The sequence below is a fragment of the Pelodiscus sinensis genome, chromosome 1, assembly GCF_049634645.1.
Source record: "Pelodiscus sinensis isolate JC-2024 chromosome 1, ASM4963464v1, whole genome shotgun sequence".
Classification (NCBI taxonomy): domain Eukaryota; kingdom Metazoa; phylum Chordata; order Testudines; family Trionychidae; genus Pelodiscus; species Pelodiscus sinensis.
In genome coordinates, this window is record NC_134711.1 from 321,783,961 (window position 1) to 321,798,268 (window position 14,308).

The window sequence follows — 14,308 nt, forward strand, 5'->3', positions numbered from 1 at the left end:
ACCTTCTCCTTTGTTCTGATTTAACACCACCGCCCCCCGAGGCTGGCACCGAGTGACTTACAGATTCTTTAGGTCTACTACCAAAAGTGCAGTTCTACCTAAGAGCAATTCCCCAGACCTCCCAAGCTTTCCCTCCTCACCAGCCAACACGAAATGAACCTTGCGAGAGAATCAGCAATGCTGTGCTACTTCTGACCAGGGCAGGAGGATGTTTGACAGCCTGAAGGATCCTTACAGAGAATTCCTCGCCAGCTGCCCTCTATTCACCATGTCAAGGGAGATTTAACATCAGCACCTTCACTGATCACAACTGTGGCGGACACCATGCAAGAGAGGCAAATAAATTCCTTCCCGTAAAAATAGCCATACTGCAAGCTCTGAATTCATATAAGTCACAGTGCCGGAGATGAAGTTGGAACCAGGAATAAAAGGCAAACCCATTTTGGGGGAAAAAACCAAGGGAGAAACAGGAGAGTCCATTTCTACAGGAAGGTAGAAATCATGGAACAAATAAATACATTTCAAATACACATAATGGAAATTATAATGCCCTCGGTAACCAAATAACCTTAACTTTGCCCGTTGTCCAAATTCTGAGGCAACCTTGTAAGTAAGAAACTAGGAGGAAACAACAAGCACTCACTATCAGGAAAACAGAGCTCTATTACATTACCAGAAGCTGTTAAAGGACTACCTTAGTGCTGCAGCTGTTTGCACTGGCCCACTTTAAAGACCAACCCCTAGAAAGTCATGCTGGAAAAAAAGTTCTTATAAGAAGGCACAGATGTTATAGGGGGAATTAATAGGGATCAGGAAATCATGAAGGGAAATTTTTCTGGAGAAGGGAAGTTGTTATAGTGTTCACTGCGATCATCAGAACTGGTTGTTTATTTTTTGGACAAAAAGGCGTTGATGGTTTTTTTTCAGTGAACGTATTGTCTTTTAAAAAATGAACTGGTTTTGCAAAAGAAAACCTGTTTTATACATACACACACACACACACACACACACACACACACGTAGCCTTGGGTGGGCTAGACTTCACTGCCCTTCTCCAGTGCCTAACCCCCCCCTCCCACACACACACACACACTCCCACAGCCATACAGTACTGGAGACCTAGAGTTCAGTCTGTAAGAAATGTCAGCAAGGATTGCCCAGGGTCAGCCTCCAAAAGAAACTAAAGAAATGAATTTACTTAAATAACTTTATAAAATCTCATGAAGAAACAAATAATCGAACACAGCTATGTTATAACCCACAGAGAATGCCCATAGTTATAGTAAACATAAGTAAAGAGAAAACGAAAAGTAAAAATTGAACAGTTCAGTCCACACAAACACAGTAAGAAAAGATTGAGAGGTCCCAAAGCTTAGATTTAGTTCACCAAAGCTTCCGTTTGTGCCTCTGATCATCAAATCTGCACCATATGCTGAGTCTGAACCATCTCTCCACTTGATTGTAGGGAATCCTCAGTTGACCCAAGGCCTCGTGCCCCCATCCACCATAACCTCAAGCCCCCCCGATGGATGGAGCCCAGAGCCCGCAACCCCCTCCTTAGTGCCAGAGAAGCCCTAGCTGGAGCAAAGCCACCTCCAGCTTCCTGGGAGAGAGAGGCCCAAGGACAGGGCCTCTGGTGATGGCCTCTCCTACAGATCCAAGAGGTGCAGGAGGGCGGTAGCTGGGCACATAACTACACCTCTCCCTTCCCTGTGGGCTCTGCTTGAGCCAGGGCCCTGTTACCTGGGTGTTCTCTGTCTCACCCATCTGTAGGGGCCGTAGGGAAGGTCACATACCACTAGGTGGCATCACACTAATGAGTAAATCCTAAGCGCTGTCAACTGCTCGGAGCCCAGACACTGGGGATGGAAAAGACCCATCAGCCGATCGGGTCCAGCTCTCGCTCTGAGCACAGGGCGTGGCCTCCCATGCCAGTGTGCCCCCCCCCCCCCCCCAGCAGGCCAGTCCCTGATCTCACACCAGTGCTCGGGACATACAGCAGCATTTCACCCTGCCCCAGCCACGTGGGGCGGGAGGTGCCTCCGTGATCGAGGGGTCCTGGGGAATGGGGCAGGGTGCCAGACACGTTCTGGTTCTGAAGCACAAGCTCTTTGTGTCTTTCCAAGACTCGCAATATAGGGCTGCGGCTGGGCAGATGCGCAAACCCCCGGCAGCCGTGGGGGGGTGTCTAAGGGGCATGGGAGCAACTCACTTTCCCTTACTGTAAGTGCCATGCACTTCCCTGCAGTGCTGATTGCCCCGCAGGGTTGGAAGGCCTCACCTCGCCTGCCCCTCCGTCCTTCCCGTACCTCCTGGACGAGCAGTCTTGGAGAGGCCAGCTCCTCTCCGTTCCATTTTCACTGAGTCACTTTGCAAGGCGACAGCTGCTCAAAAGCTCAGGGTCTGTGTCCCTGCGCCAGGTGCCTCGAGCTGGGAATGCAGAGAGCAGGCTCCCAACCTGGAGCTGGAATTGGAGCCAAGGCTGATGCTCAGGAAACCCGGCTACTCCTCGACTGGACGTGAGAGGAGCTGAGGAAAAAGGAGAAACCCCAGACATGTGGTTTGCAGCCTCCTGGGGGTGGGCTCACCTCCCCCACCCCGTTCATGTAGTGGGAGAGGGCAGCAAGCTCGGTGCTAATTAGACTGGCAGGTTGCCCCCCATTAACTCCATCCCCTGGAAATATGCAAGTGGTTTGGGCTCCTTGGGTTTCCAAACCGACCCCCTCAGAAAGTGAAGGGGCAATCCCTGCTCTCAGAACGGTGATGTAAATCCAGAGTAACCCCAAGGGGCTCAGGTAGGCTGGGGAAGGTACTGCTTGGCCCTGCCCACACAATGCTTACAGTAGGCATAGTAGGGGGCGGAGTGTTGCTGCCCCCAAGCACCCACCCTCCTTGTGCTCTGGGGCTGGAGAGGATGGGGATGTGTGTCGCTTCCCCTCCCTGTGATGCAGTGTGGGAGGGGGGCAGTGGCTTGGCTCCTGGAGAGGGGAGGGGGGTTGAGGCCTGGGCAGAAGGGGTGGGGTTGGGGGCTTGCCCCTCCCAGCCTTACTTTCACCTACCACCCATGGTCACCCCACTGATTTCTGGATTTACATCGAAGTAGCTAGTAACTCCCCCACTTTACTCCTCGTTGGAAATGCACCAGGAGTTACTGGCCAGCCTGGGTCTAATCCACACCCAGCTTCCCCCCACTGAGGGGCTGCGAGTGGGCATCCCAAGGAGACCACACAGCCTGAGCGATGGCTTCTCCCCAGCCTGGAACACCTCTTGTGTAGGGTGCCAAAGTCAGGCCCCCCCGTTCACACCAACACCCTGGGCCCGTTGTCCTTGGTTCTCAGTGGTAGGAAACCTGCCCCTGAATATGAGCAAATGACCCAGTTTCCTCCACATCTGGCTTCCTTGCGATTCATTCTGCTCCAGCTCCCCGCCTGCTGCAAGCAGCCAGGCGGAAAGTCCTTTCAATTCCTCGCCGCCGCTGTGAAGTGTTAATTGCGATTCGAAGCAGTTGGTGATCTCCCCTGGGCCAACCGGTGCCAGTCCGTCTCCACCAGCCCCTCGGCTCTGCGGCAAGGTGCAGCTGAGCCAACGTGAGTGAGCTAAGCAGCGTGGTAGTGGGTGAACCTGATGAAATGATGGGCCTTGCTTTGCTCTCGGGCGTAACTGGGGTGCGAGGGAAGAATGTGCCCCCGCGGATTTATGACCACATCCTGCTCCAGGTGACACCAACATCTCCACTGAGTTTGGTGAAATTCCTTCAGATTTACACCAGCATCACAAAACAGAAGTTGGCCCCTGCATCTGACTGCTCCAGCAAAACACACAGAGTCTCAGCTCAGATTTTTGAGCTGTCTGAATTTATCGTCGTCCTTTTTCTAGCGCGTTCATCTGACCCTCTCCTTACACTTTCAAACGTGAATTAAGTAAATCTCACAGCCACCCTAGGAGGTGAGCGGTGTGATTAGCACTGTTTCCAGCTGGGGAAACTGAGGCACGAGGTGGGGGAGTCCCTGATTTCCACATCAGCCATCCATTATAGATTCTTTCATTTGTGGGGTGCCCAACCTGGACACCTGGGGCCTGGCTCCAGTGGCACGGAGCACCCACAACTTTCAGTTGGAACTGGGGGTGGTTGGCATCTCTGAAACTTAGGCCCAAATGTCTCAAATTGCACAGGAGGTGCCCAAAGGTCAGTAGCCCCCTGTGGAAGTGCTGGCCCGAGGGACTTGTGCAAGGTCCCAGAGTCAGATGGTATTGATTTCCTGCTCCAGAAGAAGGGAGGAACGAAGAAGTAAAGAAATGGGAAGGGACGGAAGGAATAGGAAGGGAAGCAGGGAGCGGGGAGGAGAGGCACAGCTCATTTTCCATCTGCTAGGAATTAAAGCTTTCTTAAAAAGCCAGGCTAACTCTTTTCAGTTTTGTCTGAAGTCCCCCTGCTCTGACCCATCCCCTGCTCTTTCTGTGCTGAGTCGCTGGGCTCAGCCTCTATCCCTAGAAGCTGCCTCGCCTGCTTTCCCAGCTGTGGCCTGAGGTGTTTGGCTACAAGGGCTGCTCAGGAGAATTAAGCTTCCCAGGAGCTGCAGCGTTTCCACGGTGATGGGATACAGTGTGAAGCACCGTTCTGTGAAGTGGGTTTTAAGGCAATATCCATTATTGTACTCATTCTCCTGCCTGCTTCTAGCCGAAAGGATTGTATCCTGGGCCAGTCCCCAAACCTGGGGGCCAATAGGGCTCCGGGATGCCCACGTCTCCAGGCCCAGGCCTGGTAACCGATGGACACTAGCGTGAACAACAGGTAGCTTTCTGCTGAACCAGCCGTCAGCAGTCGAGTGTCTGATGTCTTGCAAGGCACTTCCCCACGGGCTGGCCCTGAAGGCGACACACAGATCTTTGTGCCAGGCCTGGAGCAGGGATTTTGGGTCAGGGAGTCGTAACAGGCTGCAACTAGACAATGAACCTAGGCAGCTAGCTCCAGACCTAGAACAACTCTGGAGTCTTCGCTGCTCCCTCTGCATGTGGAGTGGCCCCCAACAGTCTGTCCTGGGACCAATCCTATTCACCTTATTTATAAATGATCTAGAGAAAGGGTAAAAAAAAAAAAAGGTGGTAAAATTTGAAGATGATACCAAACTGCTCAAGATAGTTAAGGCCAAAGCAGACTGTGAAGAGCTTCAAAAAGATCTCACCAAACTAAGTGATTGGGCAACAAAATGGCAAATGAAATTTAATGTTGATAAATGTAATGTATAATTGAAAACATAATCCCAACAATATGATGGGGACTAATTTAGCTACAACTACTCAAGAGAGAGATCTTGGTGCCATAGTGGATAGTTCTCTGAAAACATCCACTCAGTGTGCAGGGGCAGTCAAAAAAGCAAATAGAATGTTAGGAATCGTTAAAAAAGGGATAGAGAATAAGACAGAGAATATCTTATTACCGCTATATAAAACCATAATACGCCCACATCTTGAATACTGTGTACAGCTGTGGTCCCCTCATCTGAAAAAAGATACATTGGCATTGGAAAAGGTTCAGAAAAGGGCAAAAAAATAATTAGGGGTTTGGAACGGGTCCCATATGAAAAGAGATTAGAAAGACTTGGACTTTTCATTTTAGAAAAGAGAAGACTAACGGGATATGATAGAAGTCTATAAAATCATGACTCGTGTGGAAAAAGCATTCTTGTGCAAGTAAATTTACAGTACAGTGTCGGAACAGAGGGTTTCTTGCGCAAGAGACCTGACGCTCTGTATGAGGAAGAAGGCTTCTGGCGCAAGAGGACAGTGTGGACAGGAGTTTTTGTGCAAGAACTGGCCCCCCAAGAAAAAGCGCAGATGGCCGCTTGGACGCTCTGTACCCGCACTCTAGCTCGCTTCTTCCTGCTTGCCAGACCCCCCCTTAAAGGCACACGCAGCCTGCAGACACCATGCGGCAACAGCAGCTCTACCACACGGCTCTGCTCTGCTGCACCCAGGAGCCCAGATGTCCACTCCAGAGGCACCCCGAGAGCCTGCACCCTCCTCCTAGCAGCCACCCCAGGGCTCCCAGCAGGCCCAGAGGGGCAGCAAGCAGCGAGCCCCATGCTAGTCTGGAGCTGAGGTGGGGGTCCTCCTGGACCTTTGGGCACAGGAGGAAGCCCTCCACGACCCCTGGTCCCGGCGCTGCAACGCCAACATCTTCGGTCGCATGGTGCAGGCGCTCATGGACCAGGGACATCTGGCCTGGACCCTTGAACAGGTCGGGGCCAAGGAGCTGTGCCTGGGTTACGTCAGAGCCACTGAGGGCGAGGAGCCAACATCTGCTTCCATTACGAGCACCTGGGGAAGACAGTGGTGCAAGGGCCCTCACGGGCGGTGGACACTGGCCTGCGCACCCAGGTGGTGAGGCCGCCTGACCACCGGGTCAGTGCCCAGCAGCTGGGACGCCCTCCTGGGCCTCGTCTGAGGCCAGCGACAGATCCCCCGGTGAGCGTAGCATTTCTCCCTTGCAAAGGCCGGGGAGGCAGGTGCCCGTGGGTGGGGCGGGGGGAGAGCATCAGTCAGGCAGTTCGAGCTGCACACCGTGCAGCAGTACGCAGCCCGTGCAACCTCGCGCAGCCTGACTGTGTGCCACGTGGACGCAGCAGGCAGCTCCATGGCATGCCTGGGACCCTGCTGCTCACACACGTCCTGCCCGAGGGAGGGCGTGTGCACAGCGCTACGCAGACACCACATGCCAAGTGGCTAGGACACAGACAAGGGGTCTGCATTCACAGTGATGTCTCCCAAGGGTTACAATCCACGGAGGATCACTTCTCTCCCAGGATTTGGAGCTAGTCCTTTTATGTGAACACACTCAGCAGGGGACTGATTGGGCCCACGGCACAGTGGGCGGTGTCACGTGAGGCTCAGGGAGGAGGGCCCGGGGCTCAGGGACACTGTGGACAGGGCTGACTGACAACCTCACCGTTTTCTGTTCTCTGCAGTGGGGCCAGCCGGGAGCGAGGGACCCTCCAGCGGCAGCACCAACCACCCAGGGACCAGTCTGGCGGGGCAGGCAGCGTGACCAGCTCCTCCAGTGTCACATCTAAGCCGTCAAAAGGCTGGAGCAGGCGGTCACCAGCAAGCTGCAGGACGACCGGAAGTGGCACCAACAGGCGTGGGGCCTGTTCCTGCAGTGGTGCGACCACATTTGCGACAGCATCGCTGCACTGACCTCCCACATGGGCCACGCCGTGCACTATGGCATGGCCTTGCCCCCTCCTGCTGCACCCCGTCCCGCCCACCTCCCCGTGCTGCCCCTAACCCAGCCTGAAGGGCGTGAGGCCTCCTCACCCACGGAGGCCCTGGCGGGAGCTGCCCTTTCCAGCACTAACTCCCCCTCCCAGCTGCCATGACTCACGATGCCATGCACAGGCAGCCTGGGCCACAGTCACTTCCAGGGAAGGTTCCACCAGCTATCAACTAGGTTAGACCTCAGCGAATGCAGCGTTCCATTGTGGTACCAGCCCTGCTGTGCACCCTGTAAGACTTTTGAGAATAAGGGGAGAAGGCATCTGAGGGGGGGGGGGGGGGTGTGAGATCACTTAGTCAGGGATTTTGCGCAGCCAGACACCAGGGCAATAAAGGGTGCGTCTACACCACACCCAGAGCTCAAAATAAGTTACGCAACTTGAGCTACACACATTGTGTAGTTTTTGAATTAATTTCAAAATAGCTTATTTTGAAATTTGGTGCTGGCGTACACAGCACTTATTCGGAAATAAATTGCTATCCCTTACTCCTCATGGGCTCCTCCAGCAGCATATTCCTCTACTTGCTTAACCGCTTCCTGGCCAAATTGGCGGATTGCATTTCCTCCTTGAACATCTCTTCCTTAGTCCATTTTCACCTGTGGATTTGTGCCAGGCAGAACCGGTAGAGTGTGCAGCAGGCTCACTGCTGTTCCTGCTGTAACGAAAAGAGAAGGGATACTTTAAAGGGGATACATTATAGAGTGCAAAACCTAATCTGTTAAAATAAAAGGAAGGTCTGTCTGAGACAATAGGAAGTACAAGGCCACAGTTATGCTTTTAAGCAGCCACTATGCAGCAGGTGCACCACAGAGATAGATCTTAGGGGAGCAGCTGCATTCGGTTTGGTGGCAGGCATCGTAAGGGACAGGCTGGGGCACAGGTCTGTGGCTGGGAAAGGGGAGCAGGTCCGGGCATGGCGGCAGGGCGGGGGCTCATGTCATGCTTCCGTGGGGATGAGCAAATGGAGGTTTTCTGCAGAGGCATCAGCTAATAGCTTCCCCTGCTTCATCCAGGTTGTTATGCAAGATACTAGTCTCCTCTGAATCACACTGAGTGATAAGGAGCAGGTGCTGACTGAACGTGGCCAGAAACCTGGCCCTTGTGCTGCAGTGACGCCAGATCACTCACTGCTGGCTTGGTGTGGGGAGGGGTCCTACCGTGGAGGACGGTTTAAGGCCGACTCCTCGGAACCCTCGTGAGAAGGATGCAAGAGTTCTGAGAGCTTTGTGGAGATGTGCAGGGAGGATTCCCGCTCTGTCTCCAGACAGAGCTCTTCTGGAGACCCCCCACGGTGTAGGCACAGGGGCCGCTACCGATCACACCCACTTTCCTTAAGCCACTTTTAGCAAGACCCTCCCCGGGATCAGAGCCTGACTGAGACATCCTGGAAGGAGGGGATTGTCTCCAAGGTTATAAACAATTCTTGGCTCTCAGTGACATCGCTTGCCCTGCTCGCCTGCTGATCATTCTCCTCCTCTTCCGCCTCCACACTGTCCTTCCTGCTGCTACCTGAGGACTGTCTTGAGAGGAGTCCATGGACTGGCTAGGAAGCTGGTTGAGTCCTCCCACCCCCCAAAATTGCAATGCAGCTGCTCCTAGAAGCACCATGTTTGCAATGATGCTCAAGATCATCCATTTGCCTGCTTTGTCTTTTCGTTCGACTGCCTCAGCTCCTTTATTTTCACACGGCACTGCTGGGCGTCCCTGGCATGTCCTTTCTCCTCCATGGCCTTTGCGATCTTGGCATAGAGATCAGTGTTTCTTTTGTTGGTTTATAGTTCTGTGAGAACAGATTCTTCTCCCCACACAGCAATGAGGTCCAGGATCTCCGACATGCTCTGTGCTAGTGCTCGTCTGTGACTCTGGGAACTCACAGAGCTCATGGATGGAACTCACCGTCAGGTGTGCTGCCTGCTCTGAGGTCTGTTCTCCAGGCTGGTCACACAGGAAATAAAATTCAAACTTTCCTGGGGCTTTCCCTGTTCGCCTAATTTTCTTTAAGCCAATCATGGGGGAGGGGGACAGACACATGAATTCTGAATGCTTTTGAATCATGAATGAAGAGCAGTGGAGTTGAAAGTCATGGCCAGAGGGCTCACTGTGGGGTACCTCCTGGAGGCCAAGAATGTTGAATTTCATAGCGCTGCATCTGCACTACTGCAAAGTAGACTATGCAAGGGCAAATGTAGCAGTTACTCCTCATGAAAGCAGGAGTACCGAAATCAACTTGCATGGCTCTTAAAGTCAACGGAACGGGCTTAATGGAATGAACTCATTGTTTAGAAAATCAACCTAATGCAGCTAAGTTTGACCTAAACTCCCAGTGTAGACCAGACCTTAAATAACAGCAGCTGCTATTGGATGACTGGAAACCTATCACAAGACACTTTTACTTTGCAGATCTGACCCAGAATTTTCCTGTGATGAAATATTAACTGTCTCCATTCAGGATGGCTGTGTCTACACTGGGCCACTTATTCCGGAAAATCAGCCGCTTTTCCGGAATAAGTTGCGAGCTGTCTACACTGGCCCTTGAATTTCCGGAAAAGCAACAATTCTCTACTGTACAAAATCAGCCGCTATTCCGGAAAAACTATTCTGCTCCCGCTCAGGCATAAGTCCTTATTCCGGAACACTGTTCCGGAAAAGGACCAGTGTAGACAGCCCAGTAGTCTTTTCCGGAAAAAAGCCCCGATCGCAAAAATGGCGATCGGGGCTCTTTTCCGGAAAAGCACGTCTACCTTGGCCACAGATGCTTTTCCGGGAAAAGGGCTTTTCCGGAAAAGCAGCCTGCCAATGTAGACGCTCCTTTTCCGGAAAAACTGAAAACGGAATAGTATTCCGTTTTAAGCATTTCCGGAAATTCATGCCAGTGTAGACACAGCCGACATGTCTGAGCAAAGAAACAGATGAGAGTTTGTAGAGATACAACACTTGTATCAATCATGGTATTGCCAACTCTGAGCATTCAAAATTCATGTGTCTGTCCCTCCCTCCCCGCAATCATGATTGGCTTAAAGAAAAGTAGGTGTTAGGTCCCCCTTCCTCCCCATCTCTCTATCCTTTTTAAACTCTGGTTTCTGAGCCTTGAAGTCACACTCACTGCACATTTTCATGTTTTTCTTTACAACTGTGAAGGCTAGGAAAAAAAACCCAAACCTGCGGTTCTTATGTAATCACTTGTTTCCAGGAGCAGGGGCTGTGAGAACGGTGCAACTCACACTGAGAATCAGGCAACTTGGCAACGTTGCCAGGCTGAATTTATGTAGCAGGAATCATTAACGCCACTCGACTCACTTAGCCATTCCTCAGAGGAGCGCTCCCCTCAGCGCTTGTAATTCTATCCACATCTCCACAAACGCCACAGCCGCTCTCGGCTACGCCCTCCACACTACCGATAAAACACAGTTTCCCTGGGTGGGGGAGGGGGTCAGGAATAGGACCGTGCGCTTCTGCCCCTGACAGGTGTCTCTCTGAAATCTCATTTTCTATTTTGCAGCTCTCTGTTGTTTCCCATCCTAAGTCCAGAATCTGATTCACCCACTTTGTATTCTTTTCTGTGCTTCTCTGCTTAGCTGCATCACTCTCGCTCTCTCTCTCTCATGAAGCTCCTCCCTGGACACCTGCAATTATTTCTGCCTTGCTGGCGAGGAAGAGGACTGGAATAAAAAAGCACGCTGGCGCTGGACATCAGTCAAAGACAATACAATTAGAAGCAGGGCTCAGGCAGTGGAGCTGTTGAGCGAGACCAGACTGGCTGACTAGCCATTTCTCTCCCCCGCCAGAGCCTTTCTTTCAAATCAATACCTTGATCTGGATTTTCTCCCTACTGAACGCAATGGGCTCGCCAGCGCGAGGGCTCTTGGCATTCGTCCCGATTCACGGCAGCGGCCCAGACTATTTTTCATTTGGTTTGTCAGTTTCATCGCGGATGGCTCCCCACCCGCTGCCGCAGTGGCACAGGCAGCTCAGAGACGTGAAGGTTCTGCAGCAGGCAGGAGCCACGGACAGACAAATTGCCTGTTGCCTGCCCTCCTCCCTATGGGACTCCATGCGCCGCAAACCCCTCGGCACCAGGGAAAGATCTTGCCCAGCCACCCCCCAGGGTTAACGCAGGGTTGGGGGAGGCAATGCTCTCTAGCCCCATCCTTTCTGCCCAAAGCCCAGCCTCCCACGGGAGCCAAGCCCCCCCCTCCCCCCAGCACCATGGGGAGGGCCGGCAGCAACACTCCACCCCTAGAAGGCCTAGGGTTTCCCAAATATGGGTCACCATTACATTTCAAAATTTTTGAATTGCCTTGGGTCACCAAGTCTTCCTGAATTGCCAAAATGGGTCCCCATCTGGAAAAGGTTGGGAGCCTCAGCATGGCTCCTGGCGTTCTGGGGGTGGAGTATGGGTGGGGCCAGGGCTGTCTCGAGCCATTCCTGCGCCCCGGGCAGTGGGCACGCGACGCATGCGCGGCTCCGCCCCCGGATGCATGGCGCATGCACAGCCCCGCCCGCCAGCGTGCTGCGCACCTTACAGCTGCGATCAGGCGCACGGCGCATGCACGGCCCTGCCCCCCAGTGCGCTGCGCTGCGCACTTTACAGCTGCAATCGCCCGCGCGGCCCCAGGCACCCCTTACAGCTGCCATCAGGCGCTCCCCATAGTTTGGAGCCCCAGGCAGCTGCCCAGCTAGCCCCCCACCCCGTTAATCCAGCCCTGGGCGGAGCCATGCCTGGCTGGGAAGGCATTGCCTTCCCCCGCCTATTATACCCATCACTCCAGCGGGCAGCAGTGAAGTATCATCCTGACATTAAAACCAAAAAAGCTTTGGGTGTGGCCGTAGGGTTGCCGGATGGTTTCACCTAAAATACCAGACCCCACCAAAAAAGCACCAGGAAAATTAATTTTTGCTGAGTTAAAAAAAAAGGGGGGGGGGCAGGAAAATTTTGGTTTGCTGTGTCCATCAGGCGCCGAGCCGGGAAAAGCAGAAAATACTGGACATCTTTATTTTCTTGATTTCTTTACCGGACAGAAGGCGCAAATACCAGACACCTGGCAACCTTATGTGGCCCAGTGCTAGATCTGTGCTCCTCACCAGTCCTCCACTATGCAGGGAATAGGGCCAAAGCATAAGGCCCACGCTGATTGCCTCATCCCGGAAGCCATATCCACATGAAACGAGCAGTCTGCTCCCTTCCCATACAGTCTGTCTTCTGCCCAATGTCCTCTAGCCCTTTGCATGCACCAAAGCTTGAGGTTGCCTGTGGGGGTTACTCTGCGTGCTTCGTGTGGCACCTCCAGAATGAACAGAGGTCACACGCAGTGGCTGACATGGTCTCCAGACAGAGGTAGCTAGGAAACCGGGCTTTTGTTTTCAGTGTTACTGCTCCTTTAAATGTCTGAGACCCCTCCCTTGGTGCAGACTCAGCCACCCTTGTTCTGAGTCGCTGCAGCTGCTAGGAGACGCAGGCCTGGTCTATGCTGTAGGGGAGGGGCGGGGAACCTTTTTTCGGTCAGGGGCCGCTGACCCACAGAAAAATCAGTCAGGGGCCTCACACAAGAGAGAAACAAACAAACAAACAAAAAACCAAACCCTCGCTGACATGGCACCTGACTGAGGAGGAGACAGACACAATCGCCATGTTCCCCTTGCACGCCGGGGTTTAAGAGGGTCCCGTGTAGTAGATTTTGTGTGCCCCAGCCCTGTGGTGGAGCAGGAGGGGTCTGGAGCGCCACCAATGGCTCCCCAATGCAGGGCGGGGGGTCCTGAGCCTCAGGGGCAGATCCAGGCAAGCTGGGGCACAGGATGCTCAGGCCAGAGGTTCCCCACCCCTGCTCTAGGGCCTGTCCTGGTGATGGTGCCCTCGCTCTGCGGGCAGAACCCGTAACCCCTGTGAGCAGTTGCAGCCTACACTGACTGAAAGGGTCTGAGCCTGGGGGTGAGAACCCCTCCTCTTTGATTCTAATATTGACCTAGTTGTGTCTACACCAGGGGTTAGGGCAGCATTACTCTGGGGGAGAGGAGATCGATTGCATTTTTCACTCCCCTCCCAAGTGCTGTAGCTACATCCACCAGCTTAGCCCAGGGCCCCTCACATGCTCTTGCCTAGGGCCAGGCCTTTCCCTCTTCCTTGTGGTCATTTTTCTGGCTCTAATAAAAGCCAGCTTGTGTGAAAGCAAAGGGCTACTCCGTACCTAGAGAAAGCCGTTACCTTCTCCTTTGCCCTGTGTTTGGGAGACCTGAGCGCATTTCTTTTGTGCAGTTTCTCTGCTTGGGGATGCCCCTACAAACCCACACTGACCGCACTGAAGGTGTTTGTCCTGGTTTGGCACCGATCGGATGCTGGCCCGGTATTTCCTAGGGGTCGATGCTCGGGCTACAAATCACAGACTTCACGAGCTCCGATAGCTTCCCAGGACCTTAAGCCCAGTTCAGCGGGCCCCATGTTCGAGCATCCACACTGCACCGTAAACTGGGTTTGCGATTGTTGGACCAGGTCTTGCAGTCAAGCTAACAGCTCCCTGCTGCACGACCCAGGGCCTGCGAACTCAGGGCTGTAGCTTGACCTGCATCCACACTACAGGATGACAGGGCATGGACAGAAGCCACAGGGGGAGGCCAGTTCTGCCTTCCCCACAGCATAGTCCGACTACCGGGGTCCTGTGTGCTGGTGGGCCAGAGTCAGACTGAGGTGGTGTGGACAGAAGAGAGGCTTGGGCTCTACACTGCATCAGAGCCTGGGCTTAGAGTGCAGTGTAGACACAACAGGTGCAATCAAGACTCTTTATGTAGAAAAACATTGCGCTGGGGGCTCTCGCCCACAGCAGGTCAGTGCTAACTAGCCTGGAGAGGGGGAGTTCCCCAGCTGCAGATGCCAGGGTCAGGCTATCGGGTTATAGAGGGTAGGTTGGATGCAGAGCGCCAGGAGGAGCTGGGAGTCTGGAAGGAAAGGCGAAGGGCAGGACTTCTTGGGCACAGCGCTCACTGGAAGGGCAGACGTAGATTTCTGCCTATTTGTTTCTACTGTATTTAGGGAGATAGGACTT

The 14,308-nt window shown here is 53.4% G+C and overlaps 1 long non-coding RNA gene across 1 annotated transcript; it reads right to left on the bottom strand.

The window, feature by feature from the left end:
- Positions 1-1,227: 1,227 nt before the first annotated feature.
- On the bottom strand, positions 1,228-14,308 carry LOC142826590 (uncharacterized). Its single transcript, XR_012900810.1, has 3 exons — positions 12,357-14,308; positions 7,761-7,929; positions 1,228-2,529 (listed from the first exon to the last, which is right to left on the bottom strand). It is a non-coding gene; the product is annotated as an uncharacterized LOC142826590 (long non-coding RNA).